Below are 21649 nucleotides of genomic sequence, written 5' to 3'. Positions count from 1 at the left end.
CTCGCCACCCCGTGTAGTCCCGGAACTCGAAGCTCCCGCACCAAAGAGGTACCGCCCATCCGGAGGCCTGTATGATAACGACGTTAGCTGGGAATGGTATCCCAACATGATCAGACGTATGGTCTACCGTGAACAAGTTCCCCCATTGCCTCACCCGAACCACCCTGGTTACCCTAACACTTTACCACCCATAACCGAACCTGTGGAACGAGTCCTCGCAGCTGTCGTTTCTTGTTTGGAGCGTGATGTGGGTTACATGCGCTACACTAGAGAAAATGTTGCTAGACTGTTTAAAGATGGAACCGAGACTCAAGAGGAGATTGCCCGCATGACAACGGCAATGAAAGAAATGCAAGAGACTAGTGAACAACGAACCAAGGTTATGATGAAGATGCAAGCCGAGATGATAGACTTGCAAGAACAACTCCAAGAAGCAAGGACCCGAACGGAAATAGCGTTAGAACGTTGCGATATCCTACAAACGCAACTCGATCAGAACGCAGCAGAACCTGAGGCCGAGCCCGAGGCAGAGCCTGAAGTAGAACCCGAAGTAGAACCTGAAGAAGATCCCGAAGAGGAGCCTGAGGAAGATCCAGAGGAAGATCCCGAGGAGGAACCCGAAGAAGAACCAGAGGAGGAACCGGCTGAGGAGGAGGCACATTCAGAGGTGTCCTCAGATGACGACATCTAGTGATGATGACACTTAGATGGAGGGGTTGTCTCCATCCAAACTATTATTTTTCTACGATTTTAAGGATTGATTGGAAATACTTTGTAGCGAATACAATGGTTTTAATCAAAAATTTTTATTTAGACTAATATGTGGTTGTGATGTGATTTTTTTTTCTTACCTACCTTTTATTACATGTATGGTGTGTTGTATATGAAAGAAAAATTCATGTTTAACATTTTATACTGTGATTCTAGGAAATGGCCGGAAGAAACGCTGGACGAGGACGAGGTAACATCAGCATGACTGCAGCTGAACTCCAAACCTTGCTGAATGACCATGTTGCTGCCGCTTTAGCTGCACACAATCAGAATCAAACAGGAGGTCCAAATGGAACGTGTACCTTCAAGAACTACTTAGACTGCAAGCCCAGTACGTTTAAGGGCACTGAGGGAGCTATAGGCTTCCTGCGTTGGGCTGAGAAGGCCGAGTCGGCCTTTGAGATGTGTAACTGTCCCCATGCCAATAGGGTCAAGTTTGCTGCTGGGACACTCGAGGATTCCGCCCTCACTTGGTGGAATTCGAACGTCCAGATCCTTGGCTTGGAACTGGCAAACGCGATGAACTGGGAGGAGTTCAAAAACATGATGCGAGAGGAATACTGTCTGAGGGAAGAAATTTCGAAGTTAGAGTCGGAGTTTTGGTCATTGAAAATGGTGGGTTCAGAGATTGAAGCCTACACCACTCGTTCGCACGAGTTGGCAGTGATGTGTCCGCGGATGGTGGATCCGCCGAGCAAAAGAATAGAGATGTACATTGATGGGTTGGCACCACAGATTCAGGGTATGGTGACGTCTTCCAGACCAGCCACGATCCAACAAGCGATCCGTTTGGCTCACAAACTAACGGATCAGGCTGTGACCCAGGGTGCGTTACCACCAAGGGGTTCGACTGTAAAAGCCCGTGACAACCCGAATAATGACCATGCCAGCAACAGCAACAACAGCAACCCGAACAGCGGGAAAAGAAAGTTTGACAACACCAGATCTTCATCCTCAAACCTCCCACCGCAACACTACCGGAAGCCCGAATTTACTCGGAGTTTCAACACTCAGAATCACAACAACAACAACAACAACGGTAACGGGCAGGTTTCGAGCGGGTATGCTGGGAAACATCCAAAGTGCAATAGGTGCAACTTTCACCATGTTGGGCAGTGTGACCGTGTCAAGTGTCAAAGATGCGGAAAGATAGGTCACCAAGCGAAGGATTGTAGAGTTGACCTTGTGGCGAAGGGTGCTCCTAAGCCACCGATGATGACTAAGGGATGTTATGAATGTGGACAGGAAGGTCATTTCCGGAAGGACTGCCCCAAGCTGAAACAGAACGACAATAACGGGGGTAATGGGAGTGGCAGTAACGGTGGAGGAAATGGCAAAGGAAGAGCGTTTGTGATTGGATCAGGTCAAGCCCGCAGAGATCCGCATGTGGTGTCTGGTAAGTTCCCTGTAAACGATTGTTTTGCTTCTGTTTTGTTTGACACTGGAGCTGATAGGAGTTTTGTGTCAAAGGCCTTTAGCCAACTTTTAAACCTTACTCCAACCCCGTTAGACGCTAAGTTTCCTGTTGAATTAGCTAACGGTAAAACTGTAATAACAACTCATATACTTGCGGGATGTAAGTTGAAATTGTCAGGTCATGTCTTTGACATCGACCTTATTCCTTTTACGCTTAGTAGTTTCGATGTCGTTGTCGGCATGGACTGGTTATCTGAGAACCGAGCGGAGATTATATGTCATGATAAGATCGTCCATATTACCACCCCTTCAGGCGAGATCATTTCGGTCCGAGGCGAGAGAAGCGGCATGACCACCAGCATCATTACCATTATGAAGGCACAGAAGTATTTAAGAAAGGGTCATCCGGCAATTCTGGCGCAGATTGTTGAGAAACCTGTGGAGGAGAAACGAATTGAAGACATTCCGGTTGTGCGAGATTTTCCAGAAGTCTTCCCGGAGGATCTGCCCGGACTCCCTCCTATTCGTCAAGTCGAATTTCAAATCGAGTTGACACCCGGTGCAGCACCCATAGCACGAGCCCCGTATCGGCTCGCACCGGCGGAACTTCAGGAGTTGTCCACTCAGTTGCAAGATTTGTTGGATAAGGGTTTTATCCGACCTAGCTCATCGCCATGGGGAGCCCCTGTCTTGTTTGTCCGAAAGAAAGACGGGACTTTCCGGATGTGCATCGACTACCGGGAATTGAACAAGGTGACGGTCAAGAACCGTTATCCTTTACCCCGAATTGATGATTTGTTCGACCAGCTTCAGGGATCGAGTTACTACTCGAAGATCGATTTACGATCCGGTTATCACCAGCTGAGAGTGCGCGAAGAAGATATTTCAAAGACGGCTTTCAGAACACGGTATGGTCACTACGAGTTTTCGGTTATGCCTTTTGGCCTAACCAACGCACCAGCCGTATTTATGGATCTCATGAATCGAGTATGCAAGGCGTACCTCGACAAGTTCGTGATTGTTTTCATCGATGATATTCTCGTCTACTCCAAGAACGAGACTGACCACGACGAACACTTAAGGATAATTCTGGAACTGCTGAAGAAGGAACAACTGTATGCTAAACTCTCGAAATGTGAATTTTGGCTTCGAGAGGTTCACTTTTTAGGACATGTGATAAACGAGAATGGTATCCATGTCGATCCCGGTAAGGTAGAGGCCATCAAAAACTGGGAAGCACCTAAGACTCCGACTGAGGTGCGACAATTCCTAGGACTGGCCGGCTACTACCGGCGTTTCATCGAGGGATTTTCAAAGATTGCTCAACCCCTAACCGCTTTGACTCACAAGGGCACTAAGTACAACTGGGGTGACGCGCAAGAATCCGCTTTTCAACTGTTGAAAACCAAGCTTTGTAGCGCCCCTATTTTAGCCCTCCCCGAGGGAACGGAAAATTTTGAGGTACACTGTGACGCATCTATACAAGGTCTCGGTTGTGTGCTGATGCAACTTGAGAAAGTTATAGCCTACGCCTCTAGACAACTACGGGTTCACGAGAAGAACTACACGACCCATGATTTGGAACTCGGAGCTGTAGTGTTTGCTCTTAAGATATGGAGGCATTACTTGTACGGTACCAAGTTTACCATTTACACCGACCACAAGAGTCTCCAACATATCTACGATCAGAAAGAGCTGAACATGCGACAGCGTCGTTGGGTCGAGCTGCTTAAAGACTATGATTGTGCCATCAAGTACCATCCTGGCAAGGCCAATGTGGTGGCCGACGCCCTTAGCAGAAAAGAAACAGATAAACCCAGACGGGTGAGAGCATTGCAACTCACGATTCATGCCAGCTTACCCGATCAGATTCGCGATGCGCAACTGGAAGCTTTGAAAGATGATAATCTCCCATCGGAACTCATGCGGGGCATGAGCAAGCAACTTGAAACCAGGTCGGACGGGGTCCGATATTTTGAGAACCGGATTTGGGTTCCACGATACGGAGAGTTGAGAACTCTAGTGATGGACGAAGCTCACAAGTCCCGATATTCTATCCACCCCGGCTCAGATAAAATGTATCATGATTTAAAGGAACTTTACTGGTGGCCGAACATGAAAGCCGACATTGCAACCTACGTGAGCAAATGTTTGACTTGTGCCAGAGTCAAGATAGAATACCAGAAACCATCTGGTCTACTGCAACAGCCGGAACTCCCAATGTGGAAATGGGAACAAATCTCAATGGACTTTATTACGGGTTTGCCTAAGACACCGACGGGATGCGATACCATCTGGGTGATCGTTGACCGGTTGACTAAATCGGCACATTTTCTAGCGATTAAGGAAACAGACAAAATGGAAAGACTGACTCGTGTCTACATGAAGGAAGTAGTGTCGAGACACGGAGTGCCTGTCTCCATCATTTCCGACCGAGATTCTCGTTTTACCTCACACTTTTGGAAGTCGCTGCAAAGCGCACTGGGCACACGTCTCGATATGAGTACCGCATACCATCCTCAGACAGATGGGCAGAGTGAACGGACTATCCAGACCCTGGAGGATATGTTGCGTGCATGCGTCTTAGATTTCGGAAAAAGTTGGGAACCCCATTTACCCTTGGTAGAGTTTTCGTATAATAACAGCTACCACGCAAGCATTAAGGCAGCGCCGTTTGAAGCGCTGTACGGACGGAAGTGTCGATCACCACTCTGCTGGGCAGAGGTGGGTGATAGCCAAATCACTGGTCCGGAACTGGTACTCGAAACTTCGGAAAAGATTGTTCAAATCCGAAATCGCATGGCAGCAGCACGAGATCGACAAAAGAGTTACGCCGACAAGCGCCGAAAACCTCTCGAATTTCAAGTAAACGATCGAGTGTTACTCAAAGTCTCACCTTGGAAAGGTGTGGTTCGCTTTGGTAAGCGAAACAAACTTAACCCGCGATATGTTGGTCCGTACCGGATAACTGAGCGCATTGGTCCGGTGGCGTACCGACTGGATCTACCAACAGAACTCGGTGGCGTACACGATGTATTCCACGTATCAAATTTGAAGAAATGCCTATCTGATGAAACCCAAGTAGTCCCTTTGGAGGAACTACAAGTTGATGAACAGTTACGGTTCATTGAGGAACCAGTCGAGGTTTTGGATTGGGAAACCAAAACGCTCAAACACAGCAAAATTCCAATCGTTAAGGTTCGTTGGAACTCGAGACGTGGACCGGAGTTCACGTGGGAACGCGAGGATCAAATGATGAAGAAGTATCCTCACCTTTTTGAAGGGCTAACCAAACACCGGAAACCGCGAAACCCGGCAAACCGTCAAACATCACCGGAGGTATGAACTAAATTTCGGGACGAAATTTCTTTCTACTAGGGGATGATATGACAAACTGAAAATTTTTCTTACTTTTTCAGGCTCTCATCACGACTTGACTCAATTTTCGGGACGAAAATTCTTTAACATGGGAATGATGTGACAATCGTCAATTTCAGGTTAACCTCGTTAACTCAACTCCGTCAATTCAAACTTTAAGATCGTTGAATCTTTAACGCACACTTCATTACATTTAAACTAGGGTTTAAATGACGCTTAACACTTACTACATGTGTAGTCTTTCGGGATTTGCACCGAAACGCAAACGAGTTAACGCAAACGATTGACAAATAAACGACAAACGTCAAGACACTAATTATATGATTAATATGTGTTAGGATTATGTGCTATGTGATAATGGTATGGTCATGTTATCTTATTGTTCAAGTATGATGGAATATTCTAGAGAAAAACAACAATTGGAAGTTTAGGGACTAGAATGTAACTTGTTTGCTTATAAATATAACTTAAACTCTAAACCCTAACTATTATTATTATTATTAACCCTACGATCGGCTCTCCCCTTGCTCCCCTATCCACGGCTGCCGTCCACATAGATCACACACACACACATCAATTCAAGTCCTTGATCCAAGAACTAGGTGCTAGGAAGGTATACTTGATCACCTCTTACCTCCTTGTTGTGTAATTTTTATGTTTAATGGGTTATGTGAAAACCCTAAGTCAGCCGATTCTTGCATGTATATGATTGTGATGATTCTTGTTAATTGGATGATAGATTGATAACTAGTTTGATAGTATTGCATGTTAATTGTTGTGTCCTTGATTGAGAGTGTAAATAAAACCCTAAGCTTGCATGTATGTGGGATTGATATGCGTGGATAGTAGTTATAGGGTCTAGGGGGTTATATGGATGCATGATAGTTCATAGGTTGTGATTATGTTGAGTTTTGATGTGAACAGATTCTGGACAGAATGTATATACGATGTTTAACTGACTGTAACGAAGTGTAAACGTGGAAATTGATTGAGATTGTGGGTACTGCAGTAAACTAGGTTGAGTCTAGTTTCTATGAAGTATAAATTCGTAATTTTTGGATAAGTGGAAGTATACTTTTATGATTTTACAAAAACGTGATGCAAAGCTGAGCTGTTAGACCTGCTGTTAGGTTATGTTGTAAATGTTATATCTCATGAACCACGAGACCAATTGGGTTGGTTCCACTTCTGGAAGTTGACTCACTGAGTTAGGAACCAAACCCAAGTGGTCTTGCATTTATTGGATTTTTCGTTTAACGGGAATTGCAAATAACATTCTGATGTGCATGAATCTGGCTGATAAAAGTTAGCTGTAATGTTTTGATCATTGTGAACAATCTATATGGAATAAAAATAAGATAAAATATGTTCTGGAAACCTAAGACATGTATGTTTCTGTGGTAATTTTTGGTGAATTAATTGGGACGTTATAATCGGTGAACTAGTACAATCTTTCGAGTAGAAATTCTGTCATAACGAAACTAGCTGCTGAGTTGTATAGGAATGCATGAAATATGATAGTTTCTATATAATTGTTGTAATTTTGACCAAAATACCCTTGCGGGGAAATAGTTGCTAGTTGATTGCCATGAATTGACCAAATTACCCTTGCGGGAAATATTGGTTAGTTAGTCTTTGTTTGTTGACCAAATTGCCCTTACGGGAATTATTGCTAGTAAGTAGGTTATTAACACATGACACGGAAGTAATTGCTCACTCATATGTCGTATCACGATTGTACTTGTAGAGTCATACACAATACACAAACGAAACACGAAACATGTTACGTGCATAGGTATTATGTGCCGAGTCTAGAGACTCGTTAAACGTTCCGATACTTAGAAAATCTCCTTGTTGTTTTAGAACGCTAGAGAGTTTTCTACGACGCGCATCACTCGGTGATCTAGATCGGATATTCTTCGCAAACAGTGAGTTCACTTACCCCACTCTTAAACTGCTTTCAAATGTTTTTCCACTTGGGGGAGATAACATACTCCGATAAACCTATTTTCTGAGATAAACGCATATGAAAGATTTTGTTATAAATTATATATCACTTGTAAAGGCTAAGCGGCATTTGTAACAACTTGAAGTCCCACACATCGGACCGGTTAATATTTGGAATAGCGAGTCACTTTTGGGTAGTACTACTGGGTTTGACAAACCCCACCCGACGTTATAGCTCAACTGGAGGTTGAGTGGGTGTAAATTTGGGCTAACACATACCATGGTCTGGATGACCTGGTGACGGGCACTTGATAAACAGTCAGCTTCGGTCGCGAACCACTTAGCAATACTTGTTGTATAGATTAGCTACCTATCGATATATAATTTAACATAACACTATCTGGTAATGCAACACTTAAACGTTGTAACATGGTTACACGCTCAAATGTCGTAACGAGGTTACGCAATACTTAAACGTTGTAACGTGGTTACACACTCAAACGCCGTAACGAGGTTACGCAACATTTAAACGTCGTAACGAGGTTACGCAAAACGCTAAACAATTTATCTTATCTTACTTGTGAACTCACCAACCTTGTGTTGACACTTTTAGTATGTTATTCTCAGGTAGCCGAGGCGGGCGCGCGGTTTAGGAGCATGCATTATTGAAAACACTTTTATTCTGCAAATTTAAACTTAAACAGTTACTTTTGGTTTTTAAGTCGTCCTGCGTGACGCAACTTTTGAATTAAGGTTTTACGCTTCCGCATTTACTTTCATTTAAACGTTTTTCTTTGGTTTGGTTATAACTAATGATTCCGATCCTGCCAGTTCACACCCTCTGACGGTAAAACTCCGTTAGTGGATTTTGAGGGTGTGACAGACCTGCATTAAATTATAGTATATGTGAAAGTTCCGGTCAAATTTAACAAATATAATAAAAGGAAATGAATATTTGCTTATCAAATATCTTGTTTGAATTGTGATTAAGTTGACACCATTTAATTAAAATATTTGTGTTTAAATGGATGATCCATAAAAGAGGTTTGTTAGAATTTGGTTGTACGTAGGTTATATATCAAATTTTGAAAAATAATTTGAAAAAGGTGATAAGTTATGTATAAAAAAGTAATCAGTAACTTTCTACATTTAATATGGTTACTTACTAAAAATATAAAAATCATTTTTTACTAATATACCCTTATAATAAAATAAATGATAAAGAAAAAGAAAAAATGTGATTGGTTGATTTATTTCTCGCACTTCTCGCTCTAAAAACATTTCTGAAATGAACCTAATCCTATATATATGTACTAGGTTATTAACCCGTGTATTACATGGGTGGAAATATATAAATCATCAACTAAAGATATATTTAAGATGATAAAAGTTTGTTTTATATGTTTCTAGGGAGAATTATTTTGTATAAGTGCAATTCATATTCATATGTAAACAAAGTATTTAAAAACATAAACTTACTAAAAAAGAAGATTCATAGTACATTGTTTGGAAAACATAATTTAAAACTTTAAAAATTACAAATTTATAAACTGTTAAATATTTTCTTATAAACCATATTTGTTATCTTTTTGTAATTTTACACTACTTATCCAAAATAGACATTTTAATACAATCTCTACTCTTCACTCTTGATAAAGGAGCATATAGTTGACCATAAGTAAAAACGGGTCTCTCATATATATTCCAACTCTTGCTAGAGATTTGCTTTGAGTTGTTACAATTATATCGCACTTATCCATTTTGTTACAATTATATCGCGCTTATCTGTTGGGTCACCAATATCACCAACGATTAACGCTGCAACTTTAGAAGTTTTGCAGGTCGTAAGTCCTTGCATATTTTTGCCTTGTTCCAATAATGCACAACTTTAAATCCATATCGGGATCGTTTTTAAAACAATCGCTTACCATCTGGTATCCTTGAACCAAATGATTTTGAGAATCCAACATTATCTTCAACTAATTCACTATTTCTTTATCTAACATTTTCAAACTTGATTCTGAGTCGTTGCTTAAGAAAATGGTTACGTGTTAAAACTAATTTAGTTAAATAACTTATAATTTAGATTGTTCATAAAAAATATTAAAAATAATAAATGATATTTTAAAGATCCACCTTGAGTCGTGATAATTATGATATGTAATACGTAAATTCAGTTTTTTCATATACTAATATTTTTTATGACTTTTTTAATAAGTTTTTGATAAATTATGCACTATTAATTCTAAGTGGCAAACCAAAATTTGTTGTGTTTTATTTTAAATAAAACATTCATATCGATATTATTATATTACATTTTGTGTGTATAAAAATGATATTTTGAAAAAAAATGTTGTCACGGATTTAAAATATAAATTTATAAAGACTAAGATTTGGTTGTAAAAAAGTATCTTAAAATAAAAGGAGAAATGTTCAACACGGGTTAGTAAATCAAAGAACCGTTTACCACACAGGTTGAAAATATAAAATATGTCATATATATATATATATATATATATGTATATATGTATATATTATATATTATAGATTATAATAAATTGTAAAAAGTTGTATTTCAAAAAAAATATAATTTTATATGAAATATAAGGTAAATTAAGAGTAAAATTACAGATTCAATCATCTTTGTAACTTAAACTATGAACAAAAAAATACGTTAATCAAGAAATACATGCAAAGTCTATTTAATTCATATGTTACATACCCAAAAACTTTGTAACATTAAGAAAAACGTTTGAAAGATATGTTTTAATAGGTTATAGGTTAGTGATCTGTTTACTACATGAGAAAAAATTATATAAAAGAAAAGGTCAATTATAAATATATTTTAATATATTGAAATATAGTGTAAATTTTGTATTTATATGATTTTAATATAAATGTTTATGTTTTTGAAATGTATCCAAAAATGAAATAAATAGAAAGTCATGCCTAATAATTATAATATTATGAAACTATTTCATTTACTGAATTACTCGTTGAACTTTCTTTGAGAAAGATAAAATAAGAATGTAAGTGTTGTTATGATCATTAAACTCTTTTTGTTTTAGCATATCATATTCAAATACAATCGCAGAAAATAATATAAAGAAAATTTAATTGAATGTTTATGAATCCACTTGGTGACATCGTTACCATAAAAAAAAATCAACCACAAAGTAAAATTAAAATTAGAAACAAAAAAATTTATATGTCAAAATTTGAGAAATCATAATATGACTTAATAATTTGATTAATGTTAATTTTTCTGAAAGTATTAAAATCATGTAACAATAACATTATATAAGACGTTTATGAACGTATTAAAAGACAATTATTCAAATATTGATATTAATATGTAATTAATGAAATCATTATTATTAGTCAAATCAATTATTAAATGTTTTTCATAATAATATTAATTATATATCTATATACCATAGATAACTATATAATTATATAGTAATACTTTGAATAATGTACTGAAAATTAAAAGACTTCAATATAACTTGTTGGTCATTCAAAAATATAACTACAATACAATAAAAATCTATAAGATCTAAAAACAAAATAGAAATAATAACATGATAGAAGCCCTGTCACAAACTCCACATGTTAACTCAAGTCACAAATCTGTTAGCTATACACAGGATGAGAAATCTTACTAAATAATTTAGACATAATTACAGAGTTTAAAATTAAATCGGTTATTTAGAATACTTCTAAAAATTATGGAAACTTTTTGATTTATGAAACATTAAATGGGAGGTTTATTTTAGAATTTAATTTTGACATTTATTAATAATTAAAAAATGGTAAAATATACAAAATGAAAACCTTGATAAGATTAAAGATATGGAAACTTTTAAAGGGTTGTTGCAAGATTGGTCAAATTCCATATTTAAAATGGGTTAAAATTTATTATTAATATTAAAAATAAATTAAGGGTATTATATAAAAACATAAATAAATAATAAACATTATAATATGAAGGAATTATTGAAACAATAAAATTATATTATACTAATTTTACTAAATAATTTAGACATAATTACAAAATTTAAAATCAAATCGATTAATTTGAAAACTTCCAATTATGGAAAGATTTTTATTTTGGAAACATTAAAATGAGGGGTTTATTAGACATTGATTTTGACATTTAGAAATATTTAAAAAATTGTCAAATATAAAAAATATAAGCATTTAAAGGTTTGTTGCAAGATTTGTCAAATTCCGTAATTAAATGAGTTTAAAGATAATTTCACATGTTTATAATTGATAGAAATTTCAAGATAATATTCACACATGTTAATAGCTAAAATAAAGATTGATTACATAAATAATTGTAACTTAATATTCATCTGATGCGCATTCAGAAAGACGTCAAGCTCCAGCATAGTAGAAAGGGCCGGAATTGCACCCTTTTTGGTGGCCGTGGTTGCTCTACAAGCACACGCGTATCTCAGTGTTTATTTCAACTTTCTTTTTTCCTACATTTCATTATTATTATTATTATTATTATTATTATTATTTTTAAGTTGGCCCGAAACAATTTTATAAAAAAATATATATCCATTTTAACTTACCTCTAGAACAGATTGGCCATCTGCTATCTTTGTGAGAAGAGCACAAATAAAAGATCCACCCACACCTGTTGTGTCCACTGCTTTCACTAGGAATGCACCCACCATCATGAAACTGCTGCAATTTTTATATTCATAAAAAGATATATTAAAAAACAAGAAAACCTTCTAAAACTCATTTTATATCATTCGAATAATTATCTTTAACAATCTCCTTATAGATCAAGACTATGATTTAAGTCTTGTAAATCGTTGGTAAATGTTTTATTTTATTTTATTTTTTTTATTTTTTTTTTTGAAAACTATTTTTTTTTATTTGTGTCAAAAATTGGGTTCCAATATGTAGAAACATAGATATTACATCAATATAGCAGGTGTTAATTTATCACGATTCATGATTGACAACTGTTATTATATATATCGGCATGTTACATACCTTTTGTGTAGTAGTTGCAACTTTTGTCACAAAGAGTGACCAACAGAAGATTCAAATTAGGGTGCCACAAAGACAATGTTGACTCAACATCCCACACCCTGTGAGGAATTCGAGCTCGTTTTTGCTCACTTTGTTGACCTCAGTTTTATCCCAAATGCTCATTATTTGCTCATGCACCTCCTTACTGACGACCACAATTGCAGTTAGAGATTTGGGTCATATGACAAAAGTTACTGTGCCTCCTTTGCAACCTCAATTGTTTTAAGATGTGCTGATCTGCACGGCTCCATAATAAAGCTTATCGACCCGTAATGAAAAACTTTTTCCTGTAAAATGAAGAGCCATAATGTTCACTTATCAGTTTTTGTTGATTTATAGATTATTACAATTTATTATACCTATATGAAACAATGTTTTGATCTCCTTTCTCAAACTGCTTATTTAGATAAAGATTTAAAAATGTCAAACAGAACCAAAAAACCTAAATCATTTGTGAAAATAGAGAATGGTTGACCGCATAATTGTCTTTTATATTCCTTAAAGAATCTAAATTAAAACAATTAAGATGTTATAAAATCATAAAAATGTTACATATATGACAAATACTACTTTGCTAATGCCATAGTCTCAGTATACAAACCTTTAAATGTTGTCCTTCAAACGCCATAGTCTCAGTATACGAACCTTCAGTACACACTCGTTGTTAGTCACATCCAACTTGTTGAACATCGTAATGTTTGATGGTTCCTTGTTGCTGTTTGAGAAAGAATCAAATTAAAGCAAGGATTAAACATTCAATAATCAATATGTATACTTTGAACAAAACAAATAAAATTAAAACTAAAATATATAAAAGTATGAACAAAATTATAAACCTTGAAAATGACACAAATAAGAATTTTGAGTAAGAAAGTGAGAAGTGTGAGAATTTGTGTATTCGGATTATAGTATATATAGATAAATAAATTGTGTTTGAAAGTTTGAATTTTCCATAAGAAGGAAAGGTCTAAATATAGTAAATTTAGGGAATACAATTAGGGATTTTTGAATAACCAAACAATAATATCTCATCACTCATATCAATTAAATTATAATTGACGTTTACTTATATTGGTAGTAATAAATATAGTAAATTTAGAGAATGTAATTAGAGATTTTTCTATAACCGAACAATAATAACTCATATCAATTAAATTATAATTGATGTTTATAGAATTTGACACATTAAGTTGACTTTGAATATAAATTTAAATCCGTAATAAGTTGTTAGGTTGTACACATATCCTATGTATCAATACAAATCAATCACAATACTATCTAAAAATAAACCAAAGTATGATCAATTCAAAATTTAAATTGTAATCAGTGTTTAGGATCTTTATATTCAATCCTATAGATGCAATTTCAATTAAACATTATACATTAAATTAAAGATTAAACATACATTATACATTAAACATTAAATTAAACATATAGTATAAAACATTACTCGAAAACATTAAACATATATTTAAACATACTAACGTAAGTTACTAATCTAAAATACAAATCAAAAAAATTTAACATATACTATAATTGAAATTTGAAATCAATTAAACATAGGAATTAAACATGGCAATCGATATGAAGCATATCAGTTAATAATATCAACTAACAATTAAACATTAAACATACTAACCTAAATTAGTAATATAAAATGATAAATCGTTTAACCATACAAACCTGATGGTTTAGTGACCCGTAAAAAGTCGATTGACGGGGAAAACATCCATGGATGTGAAGACATGAGTAACAATATACTTCCATATGCTGAGCAAGTACATCTTTATGGATCTACTGAAATCAATTGCCGGATCTAATCAAATCAATCCTTGTCTTCAAATAGTTGAGCCTTACTTTATCGTCGATCACACTAATTTAGGCAAAATCTAAGGTCGATTACAATTGCAGGATCTAATGAAATCATCATCGAATCAATGTAAAATAATGGCGGAGTGAAAGAGGGATTTGGGTGACAAGATTAAAAGGAATTGAATATTAGACGACTCATAAGGAAACCCAGTATTGGAATATTGGAATTGTAAGTATATTCTTATTCTTAAACATAAATGGTTACATTAATTATTGGTAATTGAATTTCTTTTTGATTTATTTAATTGTTAAGAAAATTAGAGAAGTATAAGATATATTTGGAAACAAAGGGAATAGACCAATAGAGAAGGGCCATGTGGACCCAATCTCAATTGTTTTAATAGTACAGTAGGATATATATATATAAGCAATTTATGTTGGCTTAAATGTTAAAAAAAAGTCTTAAGTTTAGGCTGAAAGTTTAAACGCTTGCGTTTATTAGTTTTAGTAGGAAGGCCATTCTTTGCGGCGAGCACGTTTAAACGTGAAAAAGAATGGCTTTCGTGTACTGCTCTGAACTACAGGACCATGCTATTACAATGCGCAAACACATGACATAATCTGGTTTCTGAGAACAAATGCTTTCATTGCATTGCTCTTCTCCCCAAGTCTAGAGCCTGATGGCATGTTATGTTGATCATTGGCGCCACTTTTAGCGGATTGTGATGATTTAATACCTCATAATCACATTCAAAAAGCTAATCCAAACAACCCCATTATTACTGTTTAAAAGACTAAAACATTCTAAGTAATAAGAAACTTTGATCACCCATCTGCACAATTAACCAAAAAAATAACAATCAGTTTTAAAATATGGCTTTAATGGTAAAATAGATTTGGGATTTATCCATTACATGTCATTTCTCTCGAAAATCAATACACATTATGAAAGCATAGGGCAAAACTGCATTTGTAAGCTTGAAAGAATTATGATGAATGTCACTTAGAGAAATGGTACCTTCAACAGTTCAACCTACTTGCTTCCAGCCTCCATAATAACATGCCACCTTACCCCTTAATCCAAAACGCAAATCATGTCAAATGGTCAAAATATAAATTAGAGTAAAATGAATTGGATGGTCAAAGTTAATGGTTCCTTTATGTGGTATTTAGGAGAACGTAATAATATCAATATGTTTTCAAAAGTCATCACATTCTTTATTCTACTCATATTGGTATCTTTTGTGGTATTTACGAGAATGTAAGCATGTTTCTTTTTCCTAACATGGAGGAAACATTACATTATTTCGTTTCTACTAAGATGACCACATTTCGTTTTTAACGACACCATCTCAACATCAATATCCAAAACTTCATCATCAAACAACATCACGTGGAGTGTCTTTGATTTGGAAGATGGCTCCATTCCATTGTTTAGATATTCTGATTAACCATTTTTGTTAGATAATAATAGTAATAATTATAAACTAACACAGAAATGCGTTACTATTATAAGCCAAATCCTCACAAGACATCACAGAGGTTGTTGTTTCATCCAACATATAAGAAAGATCATCATTCTAGAGGGTATTGGTTGCATCTGTTTTACAAACCATCTTAACACTAATTATGACCTATTTTTGAAGGTTTGTGTTCACAATCCATTTAGAATTCCAATTTATGACCTAAAGGGATTCAATAAAACTGACTACTGTGTAGTTCTAGATTCACTATAAAAATTACCCAAACAAAGAGGATGAAATAAAATTAACCAAACACAATCAACAAAATTAAACAAAAACAGGATTCAACAAGCGGAATAAACATATACCTGGTAAAACTTGACTGGAATCTTGATGTGTCTTCCAAGAATTAAAGAGAATTCAATGGTATAACCCCATAATTGAATAGTTTATACACAAACAAAGCAATTGATTAGCCATTGATTACACTATCATAGTTATACAACTTAATATAACAACAGAGCATTGATTGGCCATTTATTACACGAGATGTTTGGAGGTTACGAGGATGCTTAATTGCAACTAAACATTCGCTAGTGTCATTGGAGAGAATTAGGGTTACAAGGATGGGTAATTGCAACATCTTATGATGATTGGGAAGGGTTAATTGCAATTAAACGTCTTTAAAGGGCGCTAGAGATACAATGGAACGCTGCCGGAGATAAGGAGTATTTAATTTAGCGGCGTCTCTTGTATTTAAGTTTAACAGTGTCTTAAAGGAGTAAAATGACCACTATATCCATCTAAAATGTTTTATATGTAATATAGAAAAATTTAATGACATGAAAATGTTGTACTTATAACCAAATGATAATTTTACATGAATTATAAGATATCATAATTTTTTAATATTCATGTAACGTCCCACATATTATAATATTAAATAAAGAAAGATTTCGTTAAGTTGTCGTGCGTTAATTATTAATTAGCAATAAATAAAGAAAAGGGTCATGGACTTGATTAATTAGAGTGGATTAAAGGATAATGGGCCTTAGGTCCATGGGATTTAAGGGATATAAATAATCCCTTAAACCACCCTAAAACCCTAAATCCTCATTCTTTCCGTCTTATTCTCTACACACTCAAAAACACACACACACCACTACTTGTATACGGCTGTGAGATGTAGGAGCGAGATCCATGACCAAAACCGAGCCCGATAGAGATAAATCTTCATTACACAAGATAGATACAAGATTCAAGTTCATAACCTAGCTAACCGAGACCAAACGAACATGTAAAGGTATGTCTTTTACCTTAAAGTTTACGTTCTTATAAACGTTTAGTCTTGGAACTTAGAACGAGAATAGATCGGGTGTAAATGAAACGCAAAGTTGTAAACTTGATGCTAAAAAAAACTTAAAGGACCTGCAAATAGGTGCGACTAGCCTAAAAATGAACCCTAGATCTAGTTGGAACATGTTAGCTTAAAAAGATCAAACTTTACGATTCGTTTGGGTCAAGCTTAGGCCGCAATCGGACTAGGGAACGGTTGGGGCTAAGGCCGAACCATAATAAGCGAACAAGGGTCGCAAAATGCGTGTTTTGGATTGATAAAACGAACCCTGGCAGTAGCGGCTCGCTACAACGAGCTTGCTGTATAACTTCGCAGATGAATAAGTTCGCGTGTCGTACAATTTATCTTACCATATAAGTTCGCTTGTGGTTAACTTCGCTACATGCAAGTTCGCTGGTAGTTAACTTCGCTTAATGCTAAGTTCGCTTGTATATAACTTCGCTAATATATAAGTTCGCTATTGGTTAAGTTCGCTTAAGTTAAGTTCGCTTACACGTATGTTTGCTTACAGTTATGACCGCTTGCGAATACAGGAGAGTTAAAATAATAATTCAAAATCCTAATGAAAAATACGTTAAGACAGTTAACGAAAATAAAATTTTTCCCAGGTTAACCCCAGCCAGGGGCTCTGCCCCTTGGACCCCGCTAGGGGCTGCTGCCCCTAGAACCCCGCTGACAGGGGCGCTGCCCCCGGACCCCCGTTCGTTGTGGGTTGTATAAAGATAGAAATATGATATGAGTAGTAATAGTTAATTGATACGTGTAATTTTTATACAGTTAGTCGTGCACAGCTCAAGAAGGGGATAACTATTAACGGTGAGCGTAATCGCATTCAGGTGAGTTTCTAGCCCCATTTCCTTGTTATGTTTTCGAGGCTGTGTGTATACTCGATGTGATAGTTAATACACTTACCTTAACTGGTAAGTGAATGCCTTATATGGTTTATATGTTATGTATGTATATCTTAAATGTGAATGAAAGCTTGTCGGTATTTGAACGATCTTCGGATATTGCACATGCTAACAAGGGAAGTATGTTTATGATAGATGAATGTGTATGATAGATATATGTACAATATATGAGTATGTATGAATGATTAAAGAAAGTATGCATGTTATGGGTATGTAAAGACGGTATGTACAAAGATGAAGAAAGAGGGACCAGACCCTAATAATATCTGAGATAGAAGGGACCAGACCCTAATAATATCTGAGATAGAGAAGTAAAAAGGGACCAGACCCTAATAATATATGAGATAGACAAGAAAGGGACCAGACCCTAATAATATCTGAGATAGACAAAGGATAGAGGGACCAGACCATAATAATATCTGAGATAGAAAAGGAAGGGATCGGACCCTAATAATATCCGATATAGAAAAGGACAAAAATTCATATAGTATGAAAGTAATAAAGTATGAACGTATGTATGACTTATGTAATAAAAGTAGATTAGTAAAGTAATTATTATGTATCTTTGGATGCATAATCGAAGGTAAGAGTATGTATTGTATAATGTGTGATTAACTAGAACTCACTCAGCGTAGCTGACTTTTATTATGCACGCAGGTGAGTAGATTGAGGCAGTTCGCTTAACGAGGACACATGGCATCGAATTGATGACACTGGCATCTCAAGAAAATGTTATGATATTTTAAAAGACTACGTTTTGTTTTTAAATGACTATGAATGTTTGATAAGACAAGATTTGAAAGTTATGTAATGTTTTACGGTTGAAGTTTATATTCCGCGTGAAGTTTTAATTAACTCTGATATTTAGAACTGCGTTTATGAGTAAATCCAACACCAAAGTAGGGCTACTGGTAACGAGGCCTTACAAGTTGGTATCAAAGCCAAGTTCGAGAGATTTAAGTATCCTACATGCTTAGACTCGAATGGAGAATGGGATTTAAGTAAGAAAAGAAAGAAGATGCCAGTTCAAGATAGCCATGTGTCACTCAAGCAAGATCAGTAAAGGTAAAGTGTATGGTAAAATATGTATGTTAATATTAGCTTAGTTGCTAAATAAAGGATACGTGAACGTTAGGGATAGGATTAATTGATTTTTTGATTGATTAACTGTTTAGAGTAGAACCAGCACAAATAGACTCATAAGAGGAAGTGTATAAGACAAGGAAAGTAACGTGATCAGCTAATCACAGCTGGCCACTGTTATTACATGTTAGCCTTACTATCCTTGTACTAAATAGTTCCTTGAGTGATGACCTTTGTGTTTTCCTTTCCAGAATATGATGGATGGATCTAGAGCAGTTGTTGGAGCAGGAGGCCGAACCGGATGTCGTGGCAGGCCTCGTCATGCCCAACGACCTTCGGTAGAAACAGCTTCCAACACCGGAGCTGAAAGAAGCGCAGCTGGAAGAAACCCTGAAAACATTGAAGGGGTTCAACTCGATCCCTTAATACAAGCATCTATTGTACAAGCTGGAGCCACTGCAGTGAAGAACTTGAACCCAGAGGGGTCTGCTGGAGGCCGTGAAAGAGCTGCTGAAGGAGCAGGAGGAGGCGGTAGGAAAGATGATGAAGTAGAGAGTGAGGCTTCGAGTGAGGTAAGGTCTGTGAAAGTTGATGATAGGAAGAGGGGCCGAGGTGGTTGGAACTATAAGTCCTTCAAGGAATGTGACCCGCCGAAGCTGACTGGTTTGGGAGACGCAATCGCTACCCTTCACTGGATAACCTCCATGGATAAAATTATCCGCATTAGCGAGTGTCGTCCCAATCAAGCTGTCGGTTATGCCACTCAATCGTTTGAAGAGGAGGCGATGTATTGGTGGGAAAGTGTGGAGCAGACGAAGACGCGGGACGAGATTAAGGCCATGAAGTAGGAGGATCTGAAGGAGTAAGTGATGAAGAGGTTCTGTGCTGACGCTGAGGTTGAGATGGCGGAGATGAAGTTTCTGAATCTGAAAGCTGGGACGATGACACATCGTGAGTATACCACCGAGTTCAACCGAATGTCTAGGTTGGTACCCGATATGGTTAACACTGAGGCTAAGAGGATCAAGTGTTATGTGAGGGGACTGCCACAGAAAGTCCGCACGCTAGTCAGGACAAGTAAACCTGCTACATTCGACTCTGCTGTCGAGCTCGCAGAGATGGTTTATGCAGACCTGGCTGCGGATGATATTATGGTGGAATAAGAGAAGAAAGATAATAAGTGGGTCAATGTCAAACGACACGGTACTCAGTTGTGGAACTCCAAGGAAAATAAGCAGAAAGTGTGGGAGAAGAGGCCGTGCAAGACGTGTGGTAAAATGCACGAATGGTGAGTGCAAGTGGGGTAAAGGATCTGATGTGTGTCGTAAGTGTGGTAAGACTCATGGAGGAGAGTGCAGGCTAGGGTCGAATGCCTGTTATAAGTGTGGAAAAGTGGGACATTTTGCCCCAGATTGTACCGCCAAGTCCGCGTGTTATAAGTGTGGTAAGACGGGCCACTTTGCTAGAGAATGCACCGAGAGTGAAGCTAGAGGTAGTGGGAAGAAGGATGCCGATCAAGCTAGGCCAAGAACTAGAGCCTACATGCTGACCCAAGAACAAGCCAAGCAGATTCCGGATGTCATCACTGGTACGTTTTTAGTAAACGGTATTTCCGCTTCAGTATTATTTGATTCGGGTGCGAACAAAAGTTTCGTAGCCATGCCGTTTAGTAAATTACGCAATTACGCAAACACCCAGTCATCATTCTACTTTACATGAAGCTAGCATTCATACATTCTTTATTTAGCAATTACGAAAACATCCAGTCATCATTCTACTTTACACGTGAATTTAATCACATACTTTACCTTTACTTAGCTTGCTTGAGTGACACATGGCATCCTCGTACTGGCATCTTCTTTCTTTTCTTACTTTTATCCCATTCTCTGTTCGAGTCTAAGCATGTAGGATGCTCAAATCTCTCGAACTTTGCTCTGATACCAACTTGTAAGGCCCCGTTACCGGTGCCTCACCTTAACGTTGGATTTACTCATAATCACAGTTCTAATATCAGAGTTAATTAAAAACTTTCGCGGAATAATAATGGTCAACGATTCATTACAAATATTCGTAACTTGTCTTTTTAGAACATAATTAAAACATAGTATCAAAACATCATGACAAATCTTCCGATGCCAGCCTCTTTAGTCTTGCCATTTGTCCTGCTCAAACCAGTTGTCTCAATCTATTAACCTGCGTGCCTAATAAAAGTCAGCTACGCTGAGTGAGTTCTAGTTAATCAGACGACATACAATACATCCACATACTTACATATGTACCCGAAGGTACATGCCTTCATATTTACTTACATCCTTACATACATAGTTTCATTCATACATATACATTTTAAAGAGCATTCTGCCCTATAAAACTTCGCCGATATTATTAGGGTCGGCTCCCTGCGTTCGCCCAAATTATTAGGGCCGGTCCCCTACGTTCGCTGACATTATTAAGGT

At 36.7% G+C, this 21649-nt stretch overlaps 1 pseudogene; it reads right to left on the bottom strand.

The window, feature by feature from the left end:
* Positions 1-11840: 11840 nt before the first annotated feature.
* LOC143547799 (putative fructokinase-8) lies at positions 11841-15805 on the bottom strand (annotated as a pseudogene).
* Between the last annotated feature and the right edge of the window lie 5844 nt (positions 15806-21649).

This window comes from Bidens hawaiensis, unplaced genomic scaffold (assembly GCF_021521415.1).
Source record: "Bidens hawaiensis isolate Kalapana, Puna unplaced genomic scaffold, B.hawaiensis_p1.1 tig00014831_1, whole genome shotgun sequence".
Classification (NCBI taxonomy): Eukaryota; Viridiplantae; Streptophyta; class Magnoliopsida; order Asterales; family Asteraceae; genus Bidens; species Bidens hawaiensis.
Note: the sequence above shows the minus strand (reverse complement) of the source record. Positions and strands in the feature narration are given on the sequence as shown.